Here is a 6,729-nt window from a genome sequence, read left to right on the forward strand (position 1 = left end):
ATCCGCCCATCCTATTATCCACCCACCCTGTAACCTGTCTAAGTCCGATTTGCAGCCTATTCTCCCCTTCTAGCATGCCCACATCCTCCCCACATCTTAGTGTCATCAGCAAATTTGAACAGGGTGCTTTTTACCCCCTCGTCCAAGTCACTGATGAAGATGTTGAACAGTGCAGGCCCGAGGACCGAGCCCTGGGGAACTCCACTGCCCACATCCCTCCAGGTCGAAAATGAGCCATCTACCACCACTCTCTGGGTGTGGCCCTCCAGCCAGTTGGTGACCCAACTGTGTATCAGTGTCCCCATGCTGAAAAATGGGGGTGGGGATGCTTTAACTAAAGCTCATTTACTTGCCAATGAGCCTGATACATGTGACAGTCTGAGCACTTAGTTAAAACACTTTGCCTCTCCCTGCCTCCTGGAATATATGTATAAATGCCCTTAGGGCTAGATTGCACGTGTACACCCAAACCAAAGGGGAAAGAGGAAAAAAAGTGTTAATGCGTAGGGGGTTCACAGGGGTGCACATGCACCCCCTGGGAGCACTGGTGCACCCCCTGACAGCAGTACTCCTTGCTTAGGTGATGGGCAGGGAGGACAGGTAGGAGTACTAGTGCCCCCTCTGTGAGCACCGGCCGGGGAGTGGTGGTTCCAGGAGAAGTGCTGCTGGCACTTCTGGGAGTGCTGCTGGTACTTCCAGGTGCCCCACTTATGCTTCCCAGTTGGTGCAATCAGATGCAGGGCCCCCCTGGTTGGCAATACTGGCTGTGGGGGGGACCCCCCCAGTCACTTCCGCCCCAGCAACCAGTGGCACATGCCCCCACCCCAATTCAGGAGGCACCAGTCACCCATGAGGAGAAATAATCGCCTTACTCTTTCCACCTCTGTGCTGACTACCTGGACTGTAGGCCTGGGCATCCACAAATTCATGCAGTAACACCTGCTTATCCCTCTGGAGTATTAGGATGGGAGGGCAACAGAGCCTTGGTGTCCTCAGGGCATTGGGATGGGAAGTGTCATACTCATAAATCACTGTTGGGTTTGGCTCTCAGACCAAGGAGAAGGCCTTCTGAGGAATCGTATTTCTGAGGGGCAAGTCTGGGGCATATCTTCCCTAGCTATCCCTTGGATGATGCTGCATAAACGGCCTTTTCTCACTTAGACCAATTCCTAGGGGCACAGTCTAGCCCACTCAAATTGTAGATCAAAACTATGAAATGTTTGTCAGATTCATGAGCAGATAAAGTGTTCTGTACATGCTAAGCACGTCACACACAGCAACATAGGAAGCACAGTTGTGTCCTTATCATAAATCTGCATGTATTTTCTATTAACAAGGTCACTTCAGAAAATGGAAATAACCAAACAAACCTGCAAACAGTGTCATATATCAAATCGGCCTTCGTGCCAAGCATTGGATTACAGTACATAAAATGACAAGAACAAAAAAAAAATAAAGAACAGTTAAAGGAACAAGGAAGGTTACCAGCTTAAAAAAAACCCCCAAAACTATAGATGTCATTAAGGCTTTTATACAACTGTAATAATGAATTAGCATCTTGACTCTCCTGGCAGAAAGCATTCCACGTAGGCAGGCAACATAGGCAAATACATGCTACTGAGAACTAAGGACACTGGCAAATTGGTTTATAATCCTACACTGAGAAACCAACCAGATGTAGAAGGTAATACCTTGGCTCTCTTGGCCAGTTGGAATTTTACCATTGCTTCAGTGGGGCTGGGATTTCACTCGGAGCATACACTAAATTCTACATAGCCACAAATTAAAACCTGGACGTAGGAGTGGTACTTTAGAGTGGAAGACTTTACATGCTGTTGGCCAAAGAGGTGCTGTTGGCTAAGGTCTGTTTCATTACATATTGGGATAAGCACAGTCCTCAAACCTTCATGTTTTGTCATTAGATTAGAAAAGTTCTTTCAATGGAGTTTGACCCTTCCAACCAGCAAAACTGCCCTTGAAATCTCATTTAAAATTGACCTTTTTATTCATTGCAAAAAATGCATGAGAGAGCTTTGTGACTTACAGAATTTTTATGGTTGTCCAAGCTCAACCAGGAAAAGCATTTATGAAAAAATAAATGTATTTTTGCCTCAAGATAACTAATACACACAAGCAATTCAAAGTAAAAAGTGCAAAAGTTTCAGAACAGCAAAAACTCCCTATGCCCAAAGAAGGGTAATTACACTCAAAAGCTTGCAAAGAACTTTTTGCCAACTATTCTACTGGTCCTATAAAAGATATATCTACCCAAAGATCCTTGCCTGCCAAAGAAAAATAAACACAGTCATTTTTTTTATGATGTAAAGTAGGCAATCTCGACACCAGGAAGACAGAGTACTTATCTAGGCAAAGTTATCCCCTGATAGTTATTTTTATCATGTTCTTACCTTAAGGTAAATAGATACCTGGATGTAAAACATATAGCAAAGATAAGGCCATAATTTCTAAGCTCTGTTCCTTATTTTTACATATGACCAAAACACCACCAAATTGCACATCAATAAGCATATTTCTTTGAAATAATTAAAGCAATGAGGAAAAGTTTTTTTAATTTCAGCCATTCTTTGGCTAACTGTTCCCCAGTAAATATCCTCCTTTGACTCTTTCCATACAACTAGAGAGAGAAGGAGCCTATGTAACAAATACATACAGAATATGAAAGATGAACTAAACAACAAAACCATAATGGAAAATGCCAACTCCTTCTGGAGAAAGAGAAGGTTTTCAGAGGAGTCCAGTGGGGATACATTCTCCACAGCTTCATAAAGAGCTGTGTTATTACTTGGACTAGACACCTGTGCAGTAAAGTAAAAGGAAAAACGAACACGCACACAAATACACACACATTTTTTTTGTAAAAATCTCTCTCTATCTATATCTACACACACACACACACACACACAAAGTTATATATATCTACACTCCTAGTCCCACACCTTAAAGGAAAATAATAAACCCATTACAATACACACATGCACACACCCATGCAAAGGCCCACTGGCCTCCCGAACCCATTACAATATATGCACCCATGCAACCACATGCAAGTCCGCTGGTCTCTCAGACTAGGCACCACAGTCACTTCATTCCCTCCTCCTCCCCACCCCCACTGTTCCCCACTTCCCTCTTGGTTATAGGGTTACCAGTCTCAGTTCATTCATTGTCCTTGTTCTGGTAGCTCCAGCTCTCGCTGGAGGACTTGCTGCTGCTGTCCTCAGATCCAGTAGTCTCTGCATCCTCTTCACTGTCACAGTCCATTTCCCCATTGGGGGAAGTTGGAGAATCCAGTGTCCTCTCGGTCCTCTGCTACCAATCTCTAGTAGTAGGTCTGGAGTTCACTCAGCACCATTTTAACACAGTCTACCACCTCTAAGTCAGTACATCAGGAGGTTCCTGGCTTTACCCAGGGCACTCCTGATGCAGGATGCAAGCTGATCAAAGTGGGCCAATGGGTTTCCTTGGTTTGGAGAGGTGCCTGTACAGCTTCTCTGGTCAGCCAGCTGACCCTGGTCACCGCTTTGCAGAACTGCTTTACCATTTTCCACACCTCCACATACGCCTTACATCTCTGTGCAGGCTATTCAGTGTGCAAGCAACGGTCACCATCTTTGGGTATTTGTAGATGTGCTCAAGGAGTGTGTGTGTGTGTGGTGGGGGGACACTTTAATTAAAGCACCCAGAGCGTCACATGTATCAGCGTCCCTGCACTGAAAAATGGCAGCGAACAAACTTTAGTTAAAGTGCCCCTGCCATCATTTTTCAGCGCAGAGACACTGATACAAGTGATGCTGGAGTCTGCTGAAGTACGCTAGTTGCCATACTCCAGCAGACTTGATTAATCGAGTCTCCTCCGACTCACTGTAAGTATAGCACAATGGAGCAGACTTCCTGCATGTATATAGGTGCCCCTAGAGTCCAGATGCAGAGAGGAAGCAGAATCTGGGCTTCACTACTTCTGCTCCCTGTGATAGCACCCAGCACAACTGGTAGGGGTTGGAATTTGTTGCTGCTGTATCAATTCTTCTGTCCCTCAAGCAATGAGCAAACAGGGTCTAGACTATGCCTCAGAGAAGTGTAAGTATCTCTGAAGCACTCTACCTCCTGAGGCTATAGCTGGGGTCATAGAGTTTATACAGCAATCTTTGCCTACGGTTATGTTGAAGAGGCACAATCTAGTTTGACAGCAGATCCAGCATCATATTTACAGTTGTAAGTACGTGCAAGCAGTCATGGTTCTCAGCTGGAGAAAAGGTTCTATCCTTCCCTCTTCTAATGGTCCTGGAAAGTGTTACGGCAATTGTTTACCTCCCCTAAAAATCTCTGGTTTGGATTCTGTGTTGCTCTCTTCTGTTCATAGGTGAATTAACGCATGGGGCAGCCGGGCCTGGGCCCAGAGGCCTCTGCCAAACAAGGGCCCCTGGATGCCTAGGTTGTTTGTTTGTTTTTGTTTTTGCTGGGGGGGAAGGGGGGGCTTTGAAAAAATATATGTCTATATGTATAAATAGATAGTTATGTATATGTGTGTGTGTGTACACATACCATCTAGCATACCATTCTTCACAAACCTTAATCCACTTTCAAAACTTTATACTTGTACCAAAACTCTCACTTCCATGCACCTGCACACCCATTACAGTGATCGTACCTGTGCTTCCACACACCCCTCTGCATTCCTTTCTTTGTTACATTTACACCGCCCCTTTTAGTTCTAGGTCCAGTTACGAGCTTTGAGCTTTTAGTTCACGTTGCTGTCCCTCTCGTTGGTGGTTCCACTGGTACTGTCGTCACCTTTGCTGTCCTCATTGCTGTCACTCGACCCAGTTGCGGTGGTGTCTCCTTCATTGTCATTGTCCATTTCCCTTCGAGGGGGGTCTTTGTAAAGCCTGTGCCAACTGTCCCTCTGCCAGGTGGTGTTGGCCACCCCCTCTCCATCTTCTATTGTTTTCTGGTAGTAGGACTGGAGCTTGCTCAGTACTGTTTTAACACAGTGGGCCACCTCAAGTTTCATGTTCCTGTACATCAGGAGGTTCCTGGACTTCCACAGGGTGCTCCTGATATAGGATGCAAACTGATTGAAGCGGGCTGTCAGGGTACTCTGACATTTAGTCAGGTGCCCGTATAGCACTGTTTCTCTCATCATCTGTCCAACCATTGTCATCACTTTGCAGAGCCAATTTACCTTTTTCACACTTCCCCGGCATATGGGCAGAGCCGTAGGAGGTGGTCAATAGTCTCTGTTGTGCCTTGGCAGATTTGCCTGGGGCAGCTGGGTCAACCTCTCTGCCCCTTCCTGTGTCTCCATGCCATCACTGGGAGTGCACGGTGGGCTATTAGCTAGTTCAGGTCTCTGTGGTCCTTTCATAGGTCCTTGTGGAAGATCCACTCCCACACAGCCTGGCACCTGTTTCTGGGGAGCAGCTCCATGGTTGACAGCATGTCTCTGGCTCTGACTGCCTCCTGCATCTTCTTGTGGTTGGACATCATCGCAGCTCGTACAAGCCTTTGCTCTGTAGCTCATACTCACTTCGGAACTCATTCAGGACTTGATAAAACCACGGGTGCTCCATGGTACGTGGCCTTCTGTTGATCGGCGCATACACCCCCATGGTCTCAGGAGGCCAGTCACCAGCTTGCAGATCTGGCTCATGTACCTTGCCCACAGAAACTGGAGGATGTATGGCATTCCTCTGCCCCCGGTCCATTTAATCTTGTAAAGGGTCTTGCTTCCCACCTTCTCCCATCTGGATCCCCAGAAGAAGACACAAACAGCTCTCTTGATTCTATGGGCAACATACTTCAGCAGGGGGAAGACCAGTAAGGTGTACAGAAGCACTGGTAGCAACACCATCTTCATAAGCGCCACCCCTCTCCCCATGGAGAGACAGTGTGCATGCCACAGACCCAACTTCTGTTTAATCTTGGCCTCCATCTTTTCCTAGGCCTTCCTTCTGCTTAGCTCAGGGTCAAACTTCATCCCAAGGACCTTGACCCCCTCGCAGGAGGTAGAGACCACCAGGGATGCCAGTTCATTGAGCTTCCCCACAGCCAGGCAAGTGCTCTTACTCACATTGAGCATGTTCCCTGCTGCTGCTTCGTAGGCCTGTGTGTGCCACAGGGCTCTTTCCACCAACCACTTATCATGGCACAGGATGTTCAGATCATCCATGTAGGCCAGGATCCTGGTCTCTTCTTTGCTGCGACCAGGGATCTGGACTCCACTCATCCTGGGGTTCTGCCTGGTGCGCTAAGCCAGGAGTTCAATTGTGCAAATGAACAGGATTGGGGAGAGTGAGCAGCCCTGATGGACCCTGCCAACTCTACTGCAATCTGCATGCTCAGGAACCTGTTGATGAGCACCCTGCTGCTCACATCCATGTACAGTATTCTTATCTAGCTGATGAAGGTCAGAGGGATGCCCATCTGGTTTAGCATTTCAAAGAGAAACAGGGTATGGGGGATACTCTTTCGTAGGCCTTCTCTAGGTTCAGATTCAGCACGGCAACTTTCTGCCTTCTGTCTTGTTCCAATTGGAGTGCATCCCTCAGTTGCAGCAGGGCCCCATGAATCGGGTGTCCTGGCACCATGCATAACTGGTCCTCATGGATGGAACTGTTCTTGAAACTCCAGATATTTTTTTTTAAATATATTTCTAAATATATACATAGAGTGTGTGTGTGTGTGTGTGTGTGTGTGTGTGTGTGTGTGTAT

The sequence above is a fragment of the Gavialis gangeticus genome, unplaced genomic scaffold, assembly GCF_001723915.1.
Source record: "Gavialis gangeticus isolate Ggan-Ray unplaced genomic scaffold, GavGan_comp1, whole genome shotgun sequence".
Lineage (NCBI taxonomy): Eukaryota > Metazoa > Chordata > Crocodylia > Gavialidae > Gavialis > Gavialis gangeticus.